The sequence below is a fragment of the Melospiza melodia genome, unplaced genomic scaffold (assembly GCF_035770615.1).
Source record: "Melospiza melodia melodia isolate bMelMel2 unplaced genomic scaffold, bMelMel2.pri scaffold_205, whole genome shotgun sequence".
NCBI lineage: Eukaryota > Metazoa > Chordata > Aves > Passeriformes > Passerellidae > Melospiza > Melospiza melodia.
In genome coordinates this window covers 44,178-69,802 of record NW_026948543.1, presented here as the reverse complement: position 1 = coordinate 69,802, position 25,625 = coordinate 44,178, and the positions used below count along the sequence as shown (strand labels likewise).

Genomic DNA, 25,625 nt, shown 5'->3' with positions numbered 1-25,625 from the left:
CAGCCTCACCAGAGCCTTTGCCGGGCAGGGCAGTTCCTACCCATCTCCACATTCTTGTGAACTTTGCGTCATCAGCCTTCTTCGACTTGACGTCGTCACGGCTCTTTCCCCCGTGGAGCTTGCCTTCAGGTCCGGAGCTGTAGCCGCAGTTACCTGGCAGTCCGCTTCCTTCTCTAGGCTTGCTGAGCCTCTTGAGCATCCTCTTAACTGCTTTGGCCCTAACTTCCTTTAATGAGTTGCATTTCATCATCACGTGCTGTTGTCATAGGGCTTCCTTTCCCTTGGCCTCATTGGCCTCTGGCTCGTCTTGTGCTAGGACTCTCGGGTCCCTAAAGGGAAAGTGCCAAGCAGTTGCAACTTGTCTCTGTGTTATGTCATCTGTGTCTCTGTTATGGTGTGTGTGTCCATTGTCTTACATGGCATAGGCCTTTGTTACATCTCAATGCTTTATCGGCTCTCTTCTGTGCCATGTTCTACTCACATTCCTTGCCGGATATCCCTTATTCCAATATCTTTACATTTTTACTCTTTGAGACAGGAATGTCTCACAGGGACAAGATGTTCTCATCCATCTTCCTTCTCACTATCAGCTTTGGTAGTGCTTTTTTTTCCATTTTCTTGGACTTCTAGAGGGAGCATCTTACACCCTCCTCACGTGACTGCAGTAGTTCTATAGGTTCCATCTTCTCAAAGGGTACAGGGCTCAATAAGTAATCTTCCAGAGAGTTTTCTTAAGTCGTGGTTTATATTGTATGTTCCTATGTTGGCTTATATTGTATGTACTTACATACAGTATAAGTACGTACAGTATAAGCCAGCATAGGTACATGCAATGTAAGTGCATCGCCTTATATTGTCTGTACTTACACTGCATGTAAGCATGTCACCTTATATTGTGTGTACTACACTCTATGTACACTTGCACTGTATGCGTCAGCTTACATTGTGTGTAGACTGTACCACTTATGATCGGAGCTGCCCTGCCCTGGCACATAGTCACAGTTAGGTAGAACAGTTATAACAACTTTACTGTTCATCTGTCTTTTGTGGGATTTTGGGTAGAAAATTCATCAGTCCAGAGTGGGGACAAGTCCTAGCTGTCAGATAGCAACTTGTTGACCCTTCCTGTTGTCTCACAGGTTGCCGAGGCTGCTGATTTCCCCAGGATCTGCCATTTACCTCAAGGAGCGGCAGCCAGAAGATGTGTCAAAGCACCTTCTTCAGCATCTCAGGGAAGGGCCACAGTGAGCGTGTAAGAAGGAGTGTGTGTGAGAGCACGTGGCTGTGTCTGTCTGCTCGTCTCTGCGTGTGTGAGCGCATGCTGACTGGATTTAACCTTGTGTATATGACTTTTGCTTTTCAGGTTTTGCAACTCATTGTTAAATTGAGAATAAAAAATCCCCAGCTGCCTTCCACCCTGGCTGTTTTTTGTTTTTTTGGTCCCGGCCAAGTAAAAACCCAGAAAAATACTCCAAGATAGGCTAGAAAAGGCCCAAAAAACCCAGTAAAAAAACCCAAGATGGGCAAGAAAAACCCAGAAAAAAGCAGAAAAAACCCCAAAATGGGCAACAAAGAAACCCCACAAAACTCCAGGAAAAAAACTGCAAGATGGGGAAGAAAAAAATCAAGAAAACACCCAGAACAATCCCAGGGAAAAAATCTCAAGAGGGGCAAGAGCAAACCCGGGAAAAAACGCTAAAAACCCCAAGATGGGCAAGAAAAAACCAGGAAAAAAAACCAAGATGGGCAAGAAAAGCCCAGAAAAAACCCAGAAAAAAAAAAAAAAACAGGAAAAAGAAACTGGAAGAACCCCCAAGGTGGGCAAGGAAAACCCAGAAAAAACCAAGGAAAAAAACCAAACATGGGCGAGAATACCCAAAAAAAAACCCCAAGATGGGCAAGAAAAAACGCAGAAAACACCCACAGAAAACCAGGAAAAAAACCTCAAGATGGGCAAGAAGAATCCCAAAAAAACCCCACAAGATGGACCAGAAAAAACGCAGGAAAAACCAGGAAAAATAAACCAGGAAAAAAAAAACGGAAAAAAAATCCCAAGATGGGCAAGGAAAAACCCAGAAAAAAACCAAGAACAAAAACCCCAGACTGGCAGGAAAAAAACGCAAAAAAAAAAAACCAAGATGGGCAAGGAGAAGATCCTCAAAAAACCCAGAAAAATCACAGAAAATCCCCCCAAGATGGGCAAGAAAAAAAGCAAGATGGACCAGAAAAATACCTGAAAAAACCAAGAAAAAAAAAAAAAAAGGAAAAAAAAAAAGGGAAAAAAACCACCAAGATGGGCAAGAAAAAAAGCAAGATGGACCAGAAAAAAACCTGAAAAAACCAAGAAAAAAAAAAAAAGGAAAAAAAAAAGGGAAAAAAACCACCAAGATGGGCAAGAAAAAACCCAGAAAAAAACCCAGAAAAAAAATTCAAGATGGGCAAGAATAAACCTGGAAAAAACCCCCCAAGACTGGCAAAAAAACCCCAGGAAAAACTCCAAACTGGGCAAGAAAAAAAACTGTCATAAAAGGTGCCGTAAAGCGCGACTGTCGTAAAAGGTGCCGTAAAGCGCGACTGTCGTAAAAGGTGCCGTAAAGCGCGACTGTCGTAAAGACTGCCGTAAAGCGCGACTGTCGTAAAGACTGCCGTAAAGCGCGACTGTCGTAAAGACTGCCGTAAAGCGCGACTGTCGTAAAGACTGCCGTAAAGCGCGACTGTCGTAAAAGGTGCCGTAAAGCGCGACTGTCGTAAAGACTGCCGTAAAGCGCGACTGTCGTTAAGACTGCCGTAAAGCGCGACTGTCGTAAAAGGTGCCGTAAAGCGCGACTGTCGTAAAGACTGCCGTAAAGCGCGACTGTCGTAAAAGGTGCCGTAAAGCGCGACTGTCGTAAAGACTGCCGTAAAGCGCGACTGTCGTAAAGTCTGCCGTAAAGCGCGACTGTCGTAAAGTCTGCCGTAAAGCGCGACTGTCGTAAAAGGTGCCGTAAAGCGCGACTGTCGTAAAGACTGCCGTAAAGTGCGACTGTCGTAAAGTCTGCCGTAAAGCGCGACTGTCGTAAAAGGTGCCGTAAATAGCGACTGTCGTAAATACGGCCGTAAAGCGCGACTGTCGTAAAAGGTGCCGTAAAGCGCGACTGTCGTAAAAGGTGCCGTAAAGCGCGACTGTCGTAAAGACTGCCGTAAAGCGCGACTGTCGTAAAAGGTGTCGTAAAGCGCGACTGTCGTAAAAGGTGCAGTAAAGCGCGACTGTCGTAAAGACTGCCGTAAAGCGCGACTGTCGTAAAAGGTGCAGTAAAGCGCGACTGTCGTAAAGACTGCCGTAAAGCGCGACTGTCGTAAAGACTGCTGTAAAGCGCGACTGTCGTAAAAGGTGCCGTAAAGCGCGACTGTCGTAAAGACTGCCGTAAAGCGCGACTGTCGTAAAAGGTGCCGTAAAGCGCGACTGTGCGAATTGTTCCGAAGAGCCGAGTGTGGCTGAAAACAGCCGAGTTTACACCAAGAGCCGATCATAGCCGACTGGAACCGATAGCCGTGTGTAGCCGACTTGAGCCGCTTTTACACAATGTGCCGAATATGACCAAGTTTAGCCAACCGTGCCAAGTTCGGCCGAAGAGCCGAACTTGAACGAGTTTAGACCAAGAGCCGAACCAAGCCGAATTCAGCCGAGTTTCATTAAACAGAACCGAACGACGCCGCAGCGCTGTGCCTGCAGTGCACTGGTGCAGACGGCAGGGAGCGCTGTATAGAGTAAGTTTAAAACATCAACTATCTATAAGAAGAACTAAAAGCTCTATATCACGTGCAGCAGTAGAAAATTTCAGGCTCCCAGGGAATAAACAGTTTTCTTTAAATCATTTTTGTTTTGGAGTTTTTTTAATCCCAGGTAGCCTGAAAGTTACTATTGCTGCTTTTTTCTTCTAAAGCTAGAAAGGAAAACTAAGATTAGAAATACAGGGAAAGAAAGAAAGAAGGGAGGAAGGAAAGGAGGAAGGAAGGGAGGAAGGAAAGGAGGAAGGAAAGGAAGGAAAGGAAGGAAAGGAAGGAAAGGAAGGAAGGAAGGAAGAAAGGAAGAAAGGAAGAAAGAAAGAAAGAAAGAAAGAAAGAAAGAAAGAAAGAAAGAAAGACAAAAACCAGGAGGGCAAGGAGAAACCTAGGGGGAAAAAAAAGAAAAGAAAAAAAACCCAACAAAAAACAAACCCACAGAAAAAAACCTCGAGATGGGCAAGAAAACCACCCCCCCCGCAAAAAAACCCCCAAGAATGGCAAGAAAAAGCCCAGAATATAACCTTAAGATGGGCAAGAAAAATCCCTGAAAACAGACCAGGGAAAAAACCCAAGATGGGCAAGAAAAAAAAATCAGAACAAAAAACCAAGATGGCAAAGAAAAACCCAGAAGGAAAAGAAAAAAAAAAAAAAAACAAAACAGAAAAAAAACCCCCAAGGGGTGCAAGGAAAAACCAGAAAAAACACCAAAATGGGCAAGAAGAAACAAAGAAAAAACCCAAGAAATGCCAGAAAAAAATCAAGGAAAAAGGGAGTAAAGGCCCCAAGAAACAAGGCAAGAAAGAGAGGCAATAAAGCCCACAAAAACTCAAGACAAAAAAAAAACAAAAACAAGACATGCCAGAAAAAGGTACGAAAATGGTTCTGCCAGGTGCGATCAAGGTGAGCGGGTTCAGTTTCAGGTCCAGGAGATGAACAAGTGTCAGATTAGCTTGGGGCACTGCTGTGCAATGCAGCTGTGACAGGATTTATGTTTAAATATAGTTTAAATAAATTGGGGATTGTTTGGCTTTTATTGGGGTATGGGCTGGAGATTTCATAAAAAATATAAAACTAGAAATGCAAATATATCATATATATGTCGATATCAATAAATATTTAATACATAAAAATATAAGTAAAAGAAATATATTGTGTCAAAAGAACGTATCTATTATTATATAAAAAGGTATTCTCTCCAATATATATAATATCTATAAATATAACAAATGAAAATTACAAATATAGATGTGAATAGAATTATGACAAACAAAATTATTTTTAAAATTTTAAATGTGTTTTAAAGAAAGGGGTGTCTTTGCTTTTAATTTCGTTAGAGGCAGGGGTTTTATTTTAAATAATATAAGTACTATAGAAATGTAAATCGACATACGGAAATATATAATAAATATATAGAGATATAAAGATATAATACCAAACTATGAAGAGAAATAGAAATAGAAATCTATGTAAAGTAACATGAAGAGAGGTATATATAATATAATTTTTATTATACAGTAATATAAATTCTAAATATACATGCGACTATAAATATGAAAAATATATGATGGGGGCTCGGAGCACCCCAGGTGTGAGTGTGAGGATGATGAGGGCTCGGAGCAGCCCAGGTGTGAGCTGTGACGATGATGAGGGCTCGGAGCAGCCCAGGTGTGAGCTGTGACGATGATGGGGCTCGGAGCAGCCCAGGTGTGAGTGTGAGGATGATGAGGGGCCGGCTCCTGCCAGGGCGAGGCTGTTTTAGGTGGAGGCTTTGCCTCAGCTCCCTTTTGCACGGAGCTGCTGAGTGGAGGGGTTTATGGGCCGCTCCCGGCGCTGTCTCATGGAAGGACTGCGAGAGCTTCCCACAGGGTCGGGGGGAAGACCTGGATCTGCGCTTGGGTACGTGGAGCATCGCTTAAAGGAGGCGCCGAGGGACGAATCTTTGTGCCGGGGAGCAGCAGCCGAACAGGTGAGCCCGTGTGGGTTTGGAGCGGGGACTTTTCTCCTTCCCCTTTCCAATTTCATCTTGCCAGTCCCTCCCCGGTTCCCCAGGAACAAAAGTGGAGCTTATGAGGACAAAAGGGATTAAGGAGAAGGAAGCAGCTCCTCTTCTCTTATTGTCTGTGTTTGAACTGAGGGGATCCCTCTTCACTTGTGGTTTTAAGGGTGTTGATTGCAGGAAAAGCTGCCTTTTCCAGGCTGTTAGGGGTATCCCGGGGGTGACAGGGAATCCCTGCGTTCTATTCTAAGGGGAATGGGAAAAGTATTCTTGTGGTGTTATGGGTTTGATTTGAAGGCAGCCCACCCCATTTTCAACACCCTCGGGTTTAAATGGAGGGGGCAGCCCTGGTGTCCCTCCTTTTCAAGGGTTTGAATGGAGGTCGAAATTGCCCTTTCCCATCAGTCGAAGGCTTTCATTTGGGGAGCGCCCCTTCTTTTCTGCTCTCCTACGGGTTTTTTTAAGAATTGTTGTTGCTTGTTCTTTGTTGTGCTTCAGTGCTTAGAAAACCTCCCTTTAAAATCAGTTCAGTTCATGAGTTGAACCTTTGTTTGCAGACCCTCACTGAGCAGAATTCATTGCAGACTCAGTGCACGCTGTGCCGGCCTCCCGGGAGTGTGAGGAGCTCATGTGTGCTACTTTTTGCTTTAGGACGCTCTGAGGTATTTATTCCTTTTGGGATACATGATGAGAATTCCCAAGAGAGGTAGTTATAAGGTATGACATCGGGAAAAAGCCTGTGTATTTGGAATGTTGTTGCTGTCAAAAGTTAATTTTTTCTTAGCCAGTAGTTAGCTTTTTGCTTTATTTTTGTGGTATCAGTATTTTGTTGTTTAAAAAATTGCTTCAAAATAACTTCAGTGGCTGGCCATCAGTACCTTGTTCAGATTTGCCTATTTGCTTGTAGCTGAAATGTTCACATCTTGTTTATCATTCTATTTAAGAAACTGCTGCCCAGCCAACTAATAACTGAATATCTATCTGTCTGGGACACGGGGAGAGGATTTAGGTAATGTCTTTGTTTCCAGAAAAAAGTTCCAGTGTAGTTTCTAAATAGTGGAGAAGGGGGTGAAGACTCGGGGCTCTGATGCCGTTGGGGCGCCCCAAGGTCCCCAGGAGACGGAGCCCCACTGGGGTGCAGGAGCAGGTGTGTTCTCATCTAATATTGAACAAATTATAAATATAAATATGACAATTATAAGCATGAAAATATTTTTAAAATACTTAAATAAAGCGGGTTTTCTTTATTGGTCCATAGGCAGGGTTTTGATTGTAAGAATTATAAATACAAATAATATAAAGGTAGAAATCTAAGTTTAGAAATATATAATAAATACATACAGATAAATATAAAAATTAAAAATATAAGAAAAAATTAATTGTAGCAGTAGATATTATACATAATTTAAATAATAATTTAAATCTATTTTAAAATTTTATATATATAATATATATCATTATTAATGTAATACATCCAAAGAAACGATAAATTAAAATATGAATGTATAATTATACAAAGTATAAATAAAAAATATTTCAATATCCTTTAAAAGAAGGGGGTTTTTTTATTTATTTGGTTAGGGACGGGGTTTTTATTTGGAATAATGGAAGTATTATAGAAGTACAAAACTAAAGATAGAAATATACAGTCAATATAGAAAGATATTTGTAAAAACACGAGCGAACGACGCCTCCTTCGGCCGAATGGAACGAGCTCGGCCGAACCTGACGGCCTCGAGCGAACCAAGGCCAGGCTTGCGAGGCTGCCTGAACCGAGCCGAGCTCAGCCGAACTGAGCCCGCTGCTCTCGTGCGCGCTAATTAGCGCGAGTGCGGTCACAGCCCAGTGAGCTCCTGTGCCACGCCGCGCTCCCGATCGTGTCCGTGCGATGGCCGGGCCGCCCGCGGGACGCGGCAGCAGGAGAGCCCCGAGCCGGGCGAGTTTAACGTGAGGCGCCGCCGCTTGCCCGCCGTCAGGGAGCCGAGCGGAGTCGTGTCGAGCGCACTGAGCGGCTCCAAGTTCGGCCGAAGTGAGGCGAGCCGAGCCGCGCGCACTGAGCGGCTCTGAGTTCGGCCGAAGCGAGGCGAGCCGCGCCGAGCGCACTGAGCGGCTCTGAGTTCGGCCGAAGCGAGGCGAGCCGAGCCGCGCCGATTGTACAGAGCGGCTCCGAGTTCGGCCGAAGCGAGGCGAGCCGCGCCGAGCGCAGAGAGCGGCTCCGAGTTCTGCCGAAGTGAGCCGAGGCGCCCCGAGCGCAGAGAGCGGCTCTGAGTTCGGCCGAAGCGAGGCGAGCCGCGCCGAGCGCACTGAGCGGCTCCGAGTTCGGCCGAAGCGAGCCGAGGTGCCCCGAGCGCACTGATCAGCTCCGAGTTCGGCCGAAGCGAGCCGAGGCGCCCCGAGCGCACAGAACAGCTCCGAGTTCGGCCGAAGGGAGCCGAGCCGTGCCGAAGGGTCGAGTCCAGCCGAATGCAGATGACAATGGCCGAGTGTAGCTGATTACAGCCGAGTTTAGCCGAGCAGCTGTGAGCCTTGAGGTGAGCGTGCATCATTGCCGGCTTGGGATTGAGTGAAATGCACTAAGGAAAACAGCTCTGGGGAGGGAGGCAGGGAAATCCTCTCTTAACGTTTACCAATTCTTCCGTCAAACTCATCACGGCAGGACAGCGTGAAGACTGAAAGTGTAAGAAGATGTGGAGGGAAACAGAGAATCTGACAGGAGCATCGAATGCACAAGTGCACGAATTTTGCTTTTTGCTTGGATGTAAATTCAGAAGTTGTAAGGAATTTGGGAAGAAGAAGGGACATTTCAGAAGGAGAAGTTGTTGTTGTTACAGTCCTGGCAAAATCTTTTGTTCTAGCTAATAAAAGAAGTTAGTTTAAAAAACAAAAAAAAAAGTGTTTTTTTTTCTTCACTGTTATATTCATTGGTGATATATGGTGTGTTGTTTTATTTCTTGGTATTATTAACTCTGTGTAAATTGTTTTTTGAGTGAAGCTAACTTTGGATGGGTTGTTTTGTATTTGAGGTAGGATCAATTTCAATAGGTTTCTTTCACAGAGTTCTCATAGGTATTACTGGGATTTTGGTTTTGTTTACTGTATGCATAAACATAGAGATTTGGTAGGGCCAGCTGGGCTGGAGTTTTGGGTGTGAATTTATTAGATGGCTTTTGTTAAACACAGAATAATTATGTAAGGTAACAGCAAATTACCCAATCACCCAATTTATCCAGCTATGTAACCTTACCACAAAGTTTTATATCTTGCCAGTTTTCTGTTCTTCTGCTCTAAGTAGTTGTTGCAAAAAAGAAAGTACTGCTTTTTTTCTGAAGAGTTTTCTTCTATAACAAGCCCTTTACTGCCCTTGAATCTGAGTCAGAGCTAAACAGCTGCAGCTGCTCTGAGGGCTTGGTGGGATTCGCCCCCTCCCTTTTCCTGGGTGCCATGGGAACGAGAGGCGGGGCACAATCAGGGGTATATTAACCCCAGCCGTGGCTGAGGGGCTTCATTCCCTCTCGGGGATGTGCTGGGGTAAGAGCTCTCCTCTCATTTCAGGGAAGAGGCTCTTTCAGCTCGTCTCAGCTTGTTTTCAGCAGGTGTTTCTGGGCATCTAAAGCACAGAGGCTTGGAAGATTCTGTGAAGAAAATAGCATGGAATACAGGGAGTATTTAGATTTGTGATTTTGGGTTTTGTGTTTAGGGGTGGTAAGGTGGTTTTGTAATTTTTAGTTTTGCTCTGGTTTTTTTTTTTTTGTTAGATTATTTTGGTGGAATGTTTGCTTTTTTGGGGTTTTTTTTGGGGTGAGTTTTGGTTGGTTTTCGTGGGTTTTTTGGGTTTTTTGATGTTTTCTGTGGTTTTTATTGTTTCTGTGGGGAGTTAGGTGTTTTGGGTTTTATTGTTTTTGTGGGGTTTTGTTTGTTTCTTTTTTTTTGTTTTTGTTTTTTAATTGAGGAGTGCAACTCCCTGAAATGCCAAGCTGTGTCAAGCACAACATTTTTTTCAGCAGATTGATCATGTCACAAGAGGGATCTGCCCAGTGTCCAAGATGATGTTTGAGATTGAGGCTTCAGGTGAGTTGAGGATGGTGACTGGGAGAGGGAGGGTGTTCAGGTATCCAGTTAGGAGTTCTTGGGAGGGGGTTTGCAGGCAGCAGGGTGAGAAAGGGTGTTTGTTTGTTTATTTGAGGGCCCCCCCACACAAGGCTGTTCAGAAGCCTAGCAGAGGCATTCCCATGTCTCTACAGCACACAAGGTCATCCACTGCACTCACAGCAATGCCATTCAACTTTGCCTTTCTCTTACCCAGGTGCCACTCCTAATGAAGGCCACAGCCTTGGAATCAGGATGAAGCTGGAGCCTGAGGGAGCCAGGCACGCTCAGGAAAGGGCAAGTAGCTGACTTGCAGGGATTTGGCCCACATAACTCTGGACTCACACTTTGGTTTTGGTTTTCTTTATTGCAGCTGACCGAGAGGCTCACAGGCCATCACAGAGCCCTCCGAGGCAGACTCATTTCAGGTGCAACGTGGATCCACATCGCCGATCATCCAAAAGATAAGTCGGGGGCCATGGCCTGGAGATGGGAGAGTATCAGGTTGGGAGTTCTTGCGCCAGATTTAAAAATTGGCAGTGGGAAAAGCAATCTTCTCCAAGGGCCTCTTAGGACAGCTAAAGGGAGAGGCTCTACTTTTGATGGCAGATGTCAGGCGGGCAGTGCAGAACAGCTCTGGTCTGTCTGGTGTTGTCTCGTGTGCCGTATTCCCTGGTGTGTCTTTGGGGTCCCTTTTGCCCTCTTCCCTCGAGGCCCTCACCACAAGCATGATGTGTCGTGTTTCTTGTCCCCCCTGTTTGTCACGTTCTGTGTCACGGGTGTGTGCACACATTTGTGCCGGAGCTGTTCTGCCCTGCCCATGGCCTGCTGCAGTAGGACAAGCCTTGGGGAGTTGAAATTTTTAATGTGGTCTGTACTTGGGTTCTGGATGCTATTCCTAGGTTGACATAAGGTGTTTGCAGCTTGTGAGTTACCCTGGTGGTGTTTGACATATGTTGTAACTTTCTTTTAGGTGCAGATGCATTCCAGGTGTGGCAGAGGGTCAGGGTTAGGAGGTGCCGGGCCTTCTTAGGAGCGCGGTGAGTAGCAGAGTGGTGGGGTTTTGGCTGATGCGGTGCCAAGATCAGGCACTGATGTTTGGTTCTCTTTAATCTAGCTGTCTGAGAGACACCCGCCCGGTGCCAGCAGGACCTTCCCAGGTGACGAGGTGGCCTTTCTTTGCACCTGACAGGGACCGGCATCCCCAGATGTCTGAGAGATAAGTAGAGGGCTGTGACCCACAGAGGGGATGAAGGCATGGTGCTGGTTTGGGAATGACTGGGAGGGGTTTTTGAGTCCAATTTGGAGGTGGGGGTTGTTCATGAAGTGGCCCCTTAGGCCCCATAGAAGCCACGTCTCACTTTTGATCCCAGTGCTGAGGTGTGCAGGGCAGAGCAGTCCCGGTGTGTCTCGTGTCCTTTGTCTGTTGTGCATTATGTGTTGTTTGTGTATCCCATATCTTTATCTTAGGGGGGCCTGTCAGAAACCTTGGCATCCTTGTTAGCATCTCTGATCTCTGCATTCCCTGGCCTGGCACCCGGGCCACAGAACTTTTGACTGGGGAGCTCAGACAGGCATCAGACCCTCTTCTGTCTTTGGAAGCATCCAGTCAGGTGTCTTGTCAGGTCTTGTTCTGAGCTGTCCGGACAGCTATGCCCCACCTGGATCCATTATGGTGGATTAGGACTTGTAATATTACGAGGTTAGGTAGGGGGTTTTGACTGTAGGATTCCTAGGCATCCATCTTTGATTTATTCCAATAACTGCATTCAGTTAGCATCTTCTTCCTCCAGGGTTCTTTGAGCCTCATCAGCTGACCGTCAGTTTGAACTCAGTCATCTCCTGTTGCATTCTCTCAGTCCTTGCAGCCATTTTCCTTGCCAAGAGGTTTCTGTTCCTGTTGTGTCCCCGTTGTCTGTCCTGTCCTGTGTCACGGGTGTCAGCACACATTTGTGCCGGGGCTGCTCTGCCCTCCCACACAGCCTGGTGCAATAGGAGAAGTCCTGGGGACTTGGAATTTGTAATGTGGGGTGTAGTTGGACTCTAGATGGGATTTGTAGATGGACACATCATATCTGGAGGTCTTCAGTTATCTTGCAACAGTTTGACTCTTGTCCTAACTTTTTTTCCAGAATCAGATGGATTAAATCTGTGCCAGAGGGCCCCATCCCGGGTGAGGGGATTGCCCCGAGCAGGTGAGGCCCCATTTGTCTCTGCAGCAGAAGTGTGTATGGTGACTGTTACAGCTCTGTTCTTTGTCTTTGTTTTAGGAAGTCAATCTGGATACCAGCAGTCAAGGTGGGCAGCGGAGAGAAGTGGTTGTTATTGCTCAGCTCTCAAGCACAACAATTTTTCAGCAGATTGATCTTGTCACAAGAGCGATCTGCCCAGTGTCAAGGATGATGTTTGAGATTGAGGCTTCAGGTGAGTTGGGGATTGTGACTGGGAGAGGGAGGGTGTTCAGGTATCCAGTTAGGAGTTCTTGGGAGGGGGTTTGCAGGCAGCAGGGTGAGAAAGGGTGTTTATTTGAGGGCCCCCCCCACAAGACTGTTCAGAAGCCTAGCAGAGGCATTCCCATGTCTTGCAGCACACAAGTTCATCCACTGCACTCACAGCAATGCCATTTAACTTTGCCTTTCTCTAACCCAGGTACCACCCCTAATGCAGGCCACAGCCTTGGAATCAGGATGGGGCTGGAGCCTGCGGGAGCCGGGCACACTCAGGAAAGGGCAAGTAGCTGACTTGGTGGGATTTGGCCCACATAACTCTGGACTCACACTTTGGTTTTGGTTTTCTTTATTGTAGCTGACCGAGAGGCTCACAGGCCATCACAGAGCCTTCCGAGGCAGACTCATTTCAGGTGCAGCGTGGATTCCCATCACCCATCATCCAAAAGATAAGTCGGGGGCTACGGCCTGGAGATGGGAGAGTATCAGGTTGGGAGTTCTTGCGCCAGATTTAAAAATTGGCAGTGGGAAAAGCAATCTTCTCCAAGGGCCTCTTAGGACAGCTAAAGGGAGAGGCTCTACTTTTGATGGCAGATGTCAGGCGGGCAGTGCAGAACAGCTCTGGTCTGTCTGGTGTTGTCTCGTGTGCTGTGTTACCTGGTGTGTCTTTGGGGTCCCTTTTGCCTTCTCCCCTCACCACAAGCATGATGTGTCGTGTTTCTTGTCCCCCCTGTTTGTCACGTTCCGTTTCACGGGTGTGTGCACACATTTGTGCCGGAGCTGTTCTGCCCTGCCACATGGCCTGCTGCAGTAGGACAAACCATAGGGAGTGGGAATTTGTAATGTGGGGTGTACTTGGGCTCTAGATGCTCTTCCTAGATTGACATAAGGTGTTTGCAGCTTGTGAGTTACCCTGGTGGTGTTTGACATATGTTCTAACTTTCTTTCAGGTGCAGCTGCATTCCAGGTGTGGCAGAGGGTCAGGGTTAGGAGGTGCCGGGCCTCCTTAGGAGCACGGTGAGTAGCAGAGTGGTGGGGTTTTGGCTGATGCGGTGCCAAGGTCAGGCCCTGATGTTTGGTTCTCTTTAATCTAGCTGTCTGAGAGACACCAGCCCGGTGCCAGCAGGACCTTCACAGCTGACGAGGTGGCCTTTCTTTGCACCTGACAGGGACCAGCATCCCCAGATGTCTGAGAGATAAGTAGAGGGCTGTGACCCACAGAGGGGATGAAGGCATGGTGCTGGTTTGGGAATGACTGGGAGGGGTTTTTGAGTCCAATTTGGAGGTGGGGGGTGTTCATGAAGTGGCCCCTTAGGCCCCATAAAAGCCAAGTCTCACTTTTGATCCCAGTGCTGAGGTGTGCAGGGCAGAGCAGTCCCGGTGTGTCTCGTGTCCTTTGTCTGTTGTGCATTATGTGTTGTTTGTGTATCCCATGTCTTTTACCTTAGAGGGGCCTTTAAGAAACCCTGGCATCCTAGTTAGCATCTGTGATCTCTGCATTCCTTGGCCTGGCACCCAGGCCATAGAACTTTTGACTGGGGAGCTCAGACAGGCATCAGACTCTCTTTTCTCTTTGGAAGCATCCAGTCAGGTGTCTTGTCATGTCTTGTTCTGAGCTGTCCGGACAGCTATGCCCCACCTGGATCCATTATGGTGGATTAGGACTTGTAAAAAATGTGAGGGCAGGCAGAGGATTCTGACCATAGGATTCCTAGGCATCGATCTTTGCTGTTCTTGGAATAAATCCTTCAGTTCGCATCTTCTTCCTCCAGGGTTCTCTGAACCTCATCAGCTCACCATCGGTCTCAGCTCGGTCATCTCCTTTTGCATTCTCTCAGTCCTTGCAGCCATTTTCCTTGCCAAGAGATTTCTGTTCCTGTTGTGTCCCCGTTGCCTGTCCTGTCCAGTCTGTCCTGTGTCACGGGTGTCAGCACACATTTTTGCCGGGGCTGCTCTGCCCTCCCACACAGCCTGGTGCAATAGGAGAAGTCCTGGGGACTTGGAATTTGTAATGTGGGGTGTAGTTGGACTCTAGATGGGATTTGTAGATGGACACATCATATCTGGAGCTCTTCAGTTATCATGCAACAGTGTGACTCTTGTCCTAACTTTTTTTTCAGATTCAGATGGATTAAATCTGTGCCCGAGGGCCCCGTCCCGGGTGAGGGGATTGCCCCGAGCAGGTGAGGCCCCGTTTGTCTCTGCAGCAGAAGTGTGTATGGTGACTGTGTTACAGCTCTGTTCTTTGTCTTTCTTTTTAGGAAGTCAATCTGGATGCCAGCAGTCAAGGTGGGCAGGGGAGAGAAGTGGTTGTTATTGCTCAGCTCTCAAGCACAACAATTTTTCAGCAGATTCATCATGTCACAAGAGGGATCTGCCCAGTGTCAAGGATGATGTTTGAGATTGAGGCTTCAGGTGATTGAGGATTGTGACTGGGAGAGGGAGGATGATCAGGTATCCAGTTAGGAGTTCTTGGGAGGGGGTTTGCAGGCAGCAGGGTGAGAAAGGGTGTTTATTTGAGGCCCCCCCCACACAAGGCTGTTCAGAAGCCTAGCAGAGGCATTGCCATGTCTTAGAGCACACAAGGTCCTCCACTGCACTCACAGGAATGCCATTTAACTTTGCCTTTCTCTTACCCAGGTACCACCCCTAATGAAGGCCACAGCCTTGGAATCAGGATGAAGCTGGAGCCTGAGGGAGCCAGGCACGCTCAGGAAAGGGCAAGTAGCTGCCTGTGTGGGATTTGGCCCACATAACTCTGGACTCACACTTTGGTTTTGGTTTTCTTTATTGTAGCTGACCGAGAGGCTCACAGGCCATCACAGAGCCTTCCGAGGCAGACTCATTTCAGGTGCAGCGTGGATTCCCATCACCCATCATCCAAAAGATAAGTTTGGGGCCACGGCCTGGAGATGGGAGTGTATCAGGTTGGGAGTTCTTGTGCCAGAATTAAAAATTGGCAGTGGGAAAAGCAATCTTCTCCAAGGGCCTCTTAGGACAGGTAAAGGGAGAGGCTCTACTTTTGATGGCAGATGTCAGGCGGGCAGTGCAGAACAGCTCTGGTCTGTCTGGTGTTGTCTCGTGTGCTGTGTTACCTGGTGTGTCTTTGGGGTCCCTTTTGCCTTCTCCCCTCACCACAAGCATGATGTGTCGTGTTTCATGTCCCCCTGTTTGTCACGTTCTGTGTCACGGGTGTCTGCAGGTATTTGTGCCGGAGCTGTTCTGCCCTGCTGCATGGCGTGCTTCAGTAGGACAAACCATAGGGAGTGGGAATTTGTAATGTGGGGTGTACTTGGGCTCTAGATGCTCTTCCTAGATTGACATAAGGTGTTTGCAGCTTGTGAGTTATCCTGGTGGTGTTTGACATATGTTCTAACTTTCTTTCAGTTGCAGCTGCATTCCAGGTGTGGCAGAGGGTCAGGGTTAGGAGGTGCCGGGCCTTCTTAGGAGCGCGGTGAGTAGCAGAGTGGTGGGGTTTTGGCCGATGCGGTGCCAAGGTCAGGCACTGATGTTTGGTTCTCTTTAATGTAGCTGTCTGAGAGACACCAGCCCGGTGCCAGCAGGACCTTCCCAGGTGACGAGGTGGCCTTTCTTTGCACCTGACAGGGACCGGCATCCCCAGATGTCTGAGAGATAAGTAGAGGGCTGTGGCCCAGAGTGGGGGTGAAGGCATGGTGCTGGTTTGGGAATTACTGGGAGGGGTTTTTGAGTCCAATTTTGGGGGGGGCGGTAGTGTGTTCATGAAGTGGCCCCTTAGGCCCCATAAAAGCCAAGTCTCACTTTTGATCCCAGTGCTGAGGTGTGCAGGGCAGAGCAGTCCCGGTGTGTCTCGTGTCCTTTGTCTGTTGTGCATTATGTGTTGTTTGTGTATCCCATGTCTTTTACCTTAGGGGGGCCTGTCAGAAACCTTGGCATCATTGTTAGCATCTCTGATCTCTGCATTCCTTGTCCTGGCACCCAGGCCACAGAACTTTTGACTGGGGAGCTCAGACAGGCATCAGACTCTCTTTTCTCTTTGGAAGCATCCAGTCAGGTGTCTTGTCAGGTCTTGTTCTGAGCTGTCCGGACAGCTATGCTCCACCTGGATCCATTATGGTGGACTAGGACTTGTAATATTACGAGGTTAGGTAGAGGGCTTTGACTGTAGGATTCCTAGGCATCCATCTTTGATTTATTCCAATAACTGCATTCAGTTAGCATCTTCTTCCTCCAGGGTTCTCTGAGCCTCATCAGCTGACCGTCAGTTTGAACTCAGTCATCTCCTGTTGCATTCTCTCAGTCCTTGCAGCCATTTTCCTTCCCAAGAGGTTTCTGTTCCTGTTGTGTCCCCGTTGTCTGTCCTGTCCTGTCCTGTCCTGCCTGTCCTGTGTCACGGGTGTCAGCACACATTTGTGCCGGAGCTGTTCTGCCCTGCCGCATGGCCTGCTGCAGTAGGACAAGCCTTGGGGAGTTGGAATTTGTAATGTGGGGTGTACTTGGGCTCTGGATGCTATTCCTAGGTTGGCGTAAGGTGTTTGCAGCTTGTGAGTTACCCTGGTGGTGTTTGACATATGTTGTAACTTTCTTTCAGGTGCATTCCATGTGTGGCAGAGGGTCAGGGTTAGGAGGTGCCGGGCCTTCTTAGGTGCGCGGTGAGTAGCAGAGTGGTGGGGTTTTGGCCGATGCGGTGCCAAGGTCAGGCACTGATGTTTGGTTCTCTTTAATCTAGCTGTCTGAGAGACCCCAGCCCGGTGCCAGCAGGACCTTCCCAGCTGACGAGGTGGCCTTTCTATGCACGTGACACAGACTGGCATCCCCAGATGCCTGAGAGATAAGTAGAAGGCTGTGGCCCACAGTGGGGATGAAGGCATGGTGCTGGTTTGGGAATGACTGGGAGGGGTTTTTGAGTCCAATTTGGAGGTGGGGGGTGTTCACGAAGTGGCCCCTAAGGCCCCATAAAAGCCACGTCTCACTTTTGATCACAGTGCTGAGGAGCGTAGGGCAGAGCAGTCCCGGTGTGTCTCGTGTCCTTTGTCTGTTGTGCATTATGTGTTGTTTGTGTATGCCATGTCTTTATCTTAGGGGGGCCTGTCAGAAACCCTGGCATCATTGTTAGCATCTGTGACCTCTGAATTCTCTGGTCTGGCACCCAGGCCACAGAACTTTTTACTCAGAGCTCAGACAGGCATCAGACTCTCTTTTCTCTTTGGAAGCATCCAGTCAGGTGTCTTGTCAGGTCTTGTTCTGAGCTGTACGGACAGCTATGCCCCACCTGGATCCGTTATGGTGGATTAGGACTTGTAATATTACGAGGTTAAGTAGAGGGTTTTGACGGTAGGATTCCTAGGCATCCATCTTTGCAGTTATTGGAATAAATCATTCAGTTAGCATCTTCTTCCTCCAGGGTTCTCTGAGCCTCATCAGCTCACCATCGGTCTCAGCTCGGTCATCTCCTTTTGCATTCTCTCAGTCCTTGCAGCCATTTTCCTTGCCAAGAGATTTCTGTTCCTGTTGTGTCCCCGTTGTCTGTCCTGTCCTGTCCTGTCTGTCCTGTGTCACGGCTGTTTGCACACATTTGTGCCGGGGCTGCTCTGCCCTGCCGCATAGCCTGGTGCGATAGGAGAAGTCCTGGGGACTTGGCATTTGTAATGTGGGGTGTAGTTGGACTCTAGGTGGGATTTGTAGCTGGACACAGGATATCTGGAGCTCTTCAGTTATCCTGCGACAGTGTGACTCTTGTCCTAACTTTTTTTTCAGATTGAGATGGATTAAATCTGTGCCAGAGGGCCCCGTCCCCGGTGAGGGGATTGCCCCGAGCAGGTGAGGCCCCGTTTGTCTCTGCAGCAGAAGTGTGTATGGTGACTGTGTTACAGCTCTGTTCTTTGTCTTTCTTTTAGGAAATCAATCTGGATGCCAGCAGTCAAGGTGGGCAGCGGGGAGGAGTGGTTGTTATTGCTCAGCTCTCAAGCACAACAATTTTTCAGCAGATTCATCATGTCACAAGAGGGATCTGCCCAGTGTCAAGGATGATGTTTGAGATTGAGGCTTCATGTGAGTTGAGGATGGTGACTGGGAGAGGGAGGGTGTTCAGGTATCCAGTTAGGAGTTCTTGGGAGGGGGTTTGCAGGCAGCAGGGTGAGAAAGGGTGTTTGTTTGTTTATTTGAGTGGGCCCCCCCACACAAGGCTGTTCAGAAGCCTAGCAGAGGCATTCCCATGTCTTACAGCACACAAGGTCCTCCACTGCACTCACAGGAATGCCATTTAACTTTGCCTTTCTCTTACCCAGGTGCCACCCCTAATGAAGGCCACAGCCTTGGAATCAGGATGAAGCTGGAGCCTGAGGGAGCCAGGCACACTCAGGAAAGGGCAAGTAGCTGACTTGCAGGGATTTGGCCCACATAACTCTGGACTCACACTTTGGTTTTGGTTTTCTTTATTGCAGCTAACCGAGAGGCTCACAGGCCATCACAGAGCCTTCCGAGGCAGACTCATTTCAGGTGCAGCGTGGATTCCCATCACCCATCATCCAAAAGATAAGTTTGGGGCCACGGCCTGGAGATGGGAGAGTATCAGGTTGGGAGTTCTTGCGCCAGATTTAAAAATTGGCCGTGGGAAAAGCAATCTTCTCCAAGGGCCTCTTAGGACAGGTAAAGGGAGAGGCTCTACTTTTGATGGCAGATGTCAGGCGGGCAGTGCAGAACAGCTCCGGTCTGTCTGGTGTTGTCTCGTGTGCTGTGTTCCCTGGTGTGTCTTTGGGGTCTCTTTTGCCCTCTTCCCTCGAGGCCCTCACCACAAGCATGATGTGTCGTGTTTCATGTCCCCCTGTTTGTCACGTTCCGGTTCACGGGTGTGTGCACACGTTTGTGCCGGAGCTGTTCTGCCCTTCCCTTGGCCTGCTGCAATAGGACGAGCCATGGGGAGTGGGAATTTGTAATGTGGGGTGTACTTGGGCTCTAGATGCTCTTCCTAGATTGACATAAGTTGTTTGCAGCTTGTGAGTTACCCTGGTGGTGTTTGACATATGTTCTAACTTTCTTTCAGGTGCAGCTGCATTCCAGGTGTGGCAGAGGGTCAGGGTTAGGAGGTGCCGGGCCTCCTTAGGAGCACGGTGAGTAGCAGAGTGGTGGGGTTTTGGCCGATGCGGTGCCAAGGTCAGGCACTGATGTTTGGTTCTCTTTAATCTAGCTTTCTGAGAGACCCCAGCCCGGTGCCAGCAGGACCTTCCCAGGTGACGAGGTGGCCTTTCTTTGCACCTGACAGGGACCAGCATCCCCAGATGTCTGAGAGATAAGTAGAGGGCTGTGACCCACAGAGGGGATGAAGGCATGGTGCTGGTTTGGGAATGACTGGGAGGGGTTTTTGAGTCCAATTTTGGGGGGGGGGGGGGGGGTAGTGTGTTCATGAAGTGGCCCCTTAGGCCCCATAAAAGCCAAGTCTCACTTTTGATCCCAGTGCTGAGGTGTGCAGGGCAGAGCAGTCCCGGTGTGTCTCGTGTCCTTTGTCTGTTGTGCATTATGTGTTGTTTGTGTATCCCATATCTTTATCTTAGGGGGGCCTGTCAGAAACCTTGGCATCCTTGTTAGCATCTGTGATCACTGCATTCCTTGGCCTGGCACCCGGGCCACAGAACTTTTGACTGGGGAGCTCAGACAGGCATCAGACTCTCTTCTGTCTTTGGAAGCATCCAGTCAGGTGTCTTGTCAGGTCTTGTTCTGAGCTGTCCGGACAGCTATGCCCCACCTGGTCCATTATGGTGGATTAGGACTTGTAAAAAATGTGAGGGCAGGCAGAGGATTCTGACCATAGGATTCCTAGGCATCGATCTTTGCAGTTATTGGAATAAATCCTTCAGTTAGCATCTTCTTCCTCCAGGGTTCTCTGAGCCTCATCAGCTCACCATCGGTCTCAGCTCGGTCATCTCCTTTTGCGTTCTCTCAGTCCTTGCAGCCATTTTCCTTTCCAAGAGACTTCTGTTCCTGTTGTGTCCCCGTTGTCTGTCCTGTCCTGTCCTGTCTGTCCTGTGTCACGGGTGTCTGCACACTTTTGGGACAGGGCTGCTCTGCCCTGCGGCATAGCCAGCTGCGATAGGAGAAGTCCTGGGGACTTGGAATGTGTAATGCGGGGTGTAGTTGGACTGTAGGTGGGATTTGTAGATGGACACAGGATATCTGGAGCTCCTCAGTTATCCTGCAACAGTTTGACTCTTGTCCTACCTTTTTTTTCAGATTGAGATGGATTAAATCTGTGCCAGAGGGCCCCATCCCGGGTGAGGGGATTGCCCCGAGCAGGTGAGGCCCCATTTGTCTCTGCAGCAGAAGTGTGTATGGTGACTGTGTTACAGCTCTTTTCTTTGTCTTTCTTTTTAGGAAGTCAATCTGGATGCCAGCAGTCAAGGTGGGCAGCGGAGAGAAGTGGTTGTTATTGCTCAGCTCTGAAGCACAACCATTTTTCAGCAGATTCATTGTGTCACAAGAGGGATCTGCCCAGTGTCAAGGATGATGTTTGAGATTGAGGCTTCAGGTGAGTTGAGGATTGTGACTGGGAGAGAGAGGGTGTTCAGGTATCCAGTAAGGAGTTCTTGGGAGGGGGTTTGCAGGCAGCAGGGTGAGAAAGGGTGTTTATTTGTTTATTTGAGGGCCCCCCCAACACAAGGCTGTTCAGAAGCCTAGCAGAGGCATTGCCATGTCTTACAGCACACAAGGTCATCCACTGCAGTCACAGCAATGCCATTTAACTTTGCCTTTCTCTAACCCAGGTGCCACTCCTATGGAAGGCCACAGCCTTGGAATCAGGATGAAGCTGGAGCCTGAGGGAGCCAGGCACGCTCAGGAAAGGGCAAGTAGCTGCCTTGCTGGGATTTGGCCCACATAAGTCTGAACTCATACTTTGGTTTTGGTTTTCTTTATTGTAGCTGACTGAGAGGCTAACAGGCCATCACAGAGCCCTCCGAGGCAGACTCATTTCAGGTGCAGCGTGGATTCCCCTCACCAATCATCCAAAAGATAAGTCGGGGGCCATGGCCTGGCGATGGGAGTGTAGCAGGTTGGGAGTTCTTGGGGCAGAGTTAAAAACCAGCAGAGGGAAAAGCAATCTTCTCCAAGGGCCTGTTAGGACAGCTAAAGGGAGAGGCTCTTCTTTTGATGGCAGCTTTCAGGCGGGCAGTGCAGAACAGCTCCGGTCTGTGTCCTGTTGTCTGGTGTGCTGTGTTCCCTAGTGTGTCTTTGGGGTCCCTTTTGCCCTCTTCCCTCGAGGCCCTCACCACAAGCATGATGTGTTGTGTTTGGTGTCCCCCTGTTTGTCACGTTTTGTGTCACGGATGTCTGCAGGTATTTGTGCCGGAGCTGTTCTGCCCTGCCGCATGGCGTGCTGCAATGGGACAAGCCTGGGGAGTTGAAATTTGAATGTGGGCTCTACTTGGGCTCTAGGTGCTATTCCTAGGTTTACATAAGGTGTTTCCAGCTTGAAAGTTAAAGTTATTGTTGAGATGTTTGACATATGTTCTAACTTTCTTTCAGGTGTGGATGCATTGCATCCATGGCAGAGGGTCAGGGTTAGGAGGTGCTGGGCATTCCTAGGAGCATGGTGAGTAGCAGACTGGTGGGGTTTTGGCCGATGCGGTGCCAAGGTCAGGCACTGATGTTTGGTTGTCTTTAATCTAGCTGTCTGAGAGACACCCGCCCGGTGCCAGCAGGACCTTCCCAGCTGACGAGGTGGCCTTTCCATGCACCTGAGACGGACTGGCATCCCCTGATGTCGGAGAGATAAGCAGAGGGCTGCAACCCTCAGAGGGGATGAACGTGGGGTGCTTTGTCAGGACTCCCTGAGGTGGGGGTCTGAGTTGGCTCTGGCAATGAGGTTAGCCAAGATGTTGCCCCTTAGGCCCCATAAAAGCAAAGTCTCCCTTTTGGTCACAGTGCTGAGGTGCGCAGCAGGGCAGAGCAGTCCCGGTGTGTCTCGTGTCACTTGTCTTTTGTGTATTGTGTGTTGCCTGGATATCTCATGTCTCTTATCTTAGCCCTGTGAGGGGCCTCTCAGAAACCTTTCCTAGCATCCGTGATCTCAGCGTTCCTCGCCCTGGCACTCATGCCATAGATCTTTTGACTGGGGAGCTCACACAGGCATCAGAAATGCATCTCTCTTTAGAAGCGTCCAGTCAAATGTCTTGTCATGTCTTGTTCTGAGCTGTACAGACAGCCATGCTGCGCAATGATCCATTATAGCAGAGTAGGACTTGTAAGGATGTGAGGTTAGGGAGAGGATTCTGACTGTAGGATTCTCGGGCATCCATCTTTGCAGTTTTTGGAATAAATCATTCTGTTTGCATCTTCTTCCTCCAGGGTTCTCTGAGCCTCATCAGCTCGCCATCAGCTTCAACTCTTCTTCTTTTGCATTCTCTCAGTCCTTGCAGCCATTTTCCTTGCTAAGAGATTTCCGTTCCTGTTGTGTCCCCAGTGTTTGTCACGTCTTGTCTGTCCTGTGTCACGGGTGTCTGCACACATTTGTGCTGGAGCTGCTGTTCTGCCCTGCTGCATATCCTGGTGCAATATGAGAAGTCTCAGGGACTTGGAATTTGTAATGTGTAGTTGGATTCTAGATGGGATTTGTAGATGGACACAGGATACGTGGAGCCCATAAGTTATCCTGCAGCCCTTTCACTTTCATCCTAACTTTCTTTTAGTTGCAGAAGGATAAATCCAGGGCAGAGCCCCCCATTCTGGGTGAGGGGATTCCCCTGTGAAGGTCAGTCACTGTTTGTCTCTGCAGAGGAAGCATAAATTGTGGCTGCTGCAGCTCTGCTCTTTGTCTTTATTTTTAGGAAGTCAAGGCAGAGAGCAGCTGTCAAGGCTGAGTGGGCAAGGTGAGCATTGAGTAGGGTACCGAAACAGTTGTTATTGCTGAGGTCTCAGTTTCTGGTGCAGCTCTAGGTATGTATTATTCCTCTTTTTATTTTAGATGGACTGCTTGCCATCTATCCTAGCCCAGCATGCCCATGCCAGGTGGGTTCAAGCTTAAGGTATCAGTGTGGCATACTTGTCAGGGTTGGGAGGTTGTGTTTTCACAGTATGTCAGCATGCTTTTCTGCTTTGTTTCTTTGCAGGTGCTGTCGCTGCCCTAGGCATGCCGGGGAAGAGAGGAGGGCAGGTGACTCGGAGTTTAGGCGGGCTGATTCCTAGGTGAGCGTTATGCAGCAGCATGCTAAATGTGTACATTTTCTTTTTGCAGGTATCTTCCGGGCGGCCTCTGGAGTCAAATCAAGACTTGAGGTGAGCTGGGGCAGGGGTGCGAAGGAGTCCCGGGGATTACTGTTTTTGAGGGCAATAGTCACCTTTTCTGTTTTGCCTTAGGTACCCTGGGCAGGCTTGTAGCCACCGCTTGGAAGCGGCAGCACCGAAGCGCACACATTGAGAACGTCTCAACGTCCACGTCCGACCGAGGATGGATTTTGTCCGCTTGTCTTCCAAAAGCTAAGTGTCGGGGCCAGTGGTTGGGAGAAGGGGAAAAGCCTTTACTATCACAGGAGGCAATCTGATGTCAGCTTAGCGGAGAGGTCTGTAGTGGGACAGGCTCCCTGGAAGTAAAGGGAGAGGGTTTCTCCTCAGCCTCACCAGAGCCTTTGCCGGGCAGGGCAGTTCCTACCCATCTCCACATTCTCGTGAACTTTGCGTCATCTGCCTTCCTCGACTTGAAGTCGTCACGGCTCTTTCCCCCGTGGAGCTTGCCTTCAGGTCCGGAGCTGTAGCTGCAGTCACCTGGCAGTCCGCTTCCTTCTCTAGGCTTGCTGAGCCTCTCGAGCATCCTCCTAACTGCTTTGGCCCTAACTTCCTTTAATGAGTTGCATTTCATCATCACGTGCTGTTGTCATAGGGCTTCCTTTCCCTTGGCCTCATTGGCCTCTGGCTCGTCTTGTGCTAGGACTCTCGGGTCCCTAAATGGAAAGTGCCAAGCAGTTGCAACTTGTCTCTGTGTTATGTCATCTGTGTCTCTGTTATGGTGTGTGTGTCCATTGTCTTCCACGGCATAGGCCTTTGTTACATCTCAATGCTTTATCGGCTCTCTTCTGTGCCATGTTCTACTCACATTCCTTGCCGGATATCCCTTATTCCAGCATCTTTACATTTTTACTCTTTGAGACAGGAATGTCTCACAGGGACAAGATGTTCTCATCCATCTTCCTTCTCACTATCAGCTGTGGTAGTGCTTTTTTTTCCATTTTCTTGGACTTCTAGAGGGAGCATCTTACACCCTCCTCACGTGACTGCAGTAGTTCTATAGGTTCCATCTTCTCAAAGGGTACAGGGCTCAATAAGTAATCTTCCAGAGAGTTTTCTTAAGTCGTGGTTTATATTGTATGTTCCTATGTTGGCTTATATTGTATGTACTTACATACAGTATAAGTACGTACAGTATAAGCCAGCATAGGTACATGCAATGTAAGTGCATTGCCTTATATTGTCTGTACTTACACTGCACATAAGCATGTCGCCTTATATTGTGTGTACTACACTCTATGTACACTTGCACTGTATGCGTCAGCTTATATTGTGTGTAGACTGTACCACTTATGATCGGAGCTGCCCTGCCCTGGCACATAGTCACAGTTAGGTAGAACAGTTATAACAACTTTACTGTTCATCTGTCTTTTGTGGGATTTTGGGTAGAAAATTCATCAGTCCAGAGTGGGGACAAGTCCTAGCTGTCAGATAGCCACTTGTTGACCCTTCTTGTTGTCTCACAGGTCCCCAAGGCTGCTGATTTCCCAGGATCTGCCATTTACCTCAAGGAGTGGTAGCCAGAAGATGTGTCAAAGCACCTTCTTCAGCATCTCAGGGAAGGGCCACAGTGAGCGTGTAAGAAGGAGTGTGTGTGAGAGCACGTGGCTGTGTCTGTCTGCTCGTCTCTGCGTGTGTGAGCGCATGCTGACTGGATTTAACCTTGTGTATATGACTTTTGCTTTTCAGGTTTTGCAACTCATTGTTAAATTGAGAATAAAAAATCCCCAGCTGCCTTCCACCCTGGCTGTTTTTTGTTTTTTTGGTCCCGGCCAAGTAAAAACCCAGAAAAATACTCCAAGATAGGCTAGAAAAGGCCCAAAAAACCCAGTAAAAAAACCCAAGATGGGCAAGAAAAACCCAGAAAAAAGCAGAAAAAAAACCCAAAATGGGCAACAAAGAAACCCCACAAAAATCCAGGAAAAAAACTGCAAGATGGGGAAGAAAAAAATCAAGAAAAAACCCAGAACAATCCCAGGGAAAAAATCTCAAGAGGGGCAAGAGCCAACCCGGGAAAAAACGCTAAAAACCCCAAGATGGGCAAGAAAAAACCAGGAAAAAAACCAAGATGGGCAAGAAAA

The 25,625-nt window shown here is 48.3% G+C and overlaps 3 long non-coding RNA genes across 3 annotated transcripts; all 3 read left to right on the top strand.

The window, feature by feature from the left end:
- Positions 1 to 1,143: 1,143 nt before the first annotated feature.
- Positions 1,144 to 1,415, top strand: LOC134433571 (uncharacterized). Its single transcript, XR_010031640.1, has 2 exons — positions 1,144 to 1,252; positions 1,364 to 1,415. It is a non-coding gene; the product is annotated as an uncharacterized LOC134433571 (long non-coding RNA).
- A 20,638-nt stretch (positions 1,416 to 22,053) lies between these two features.
- On the top strand, positions 22,054 to 23,443 carry LOC134433568 (uncharacterized). The gene is made up of 3 exons (XR_010031638.1): positions 22,054 to 23,132; positions 23,228 to 23,271; positions 23,373 to 23,443. It is a non-coding gene; the product is annotated as an uncharacterized LOC134433568 (long non-coding RNA).
- A 1,343-nt stretch (positions 23,444 to 24,786) lies between these two features.
- Positions 24,787 to 25,285, top strand: LOC134433570 (uncharacterized). Its single transcript, XR_010031639.1, has 2 exons — positions 24,787 to 25,122; positions 25,234 to 25,285. It is a non-coding gene; the product is annotated as an uncharacterized LOC134433570 (long non-coding RNA).
- Positions 25,286 to 25,625: the final 340 nt, after the last annotated feature.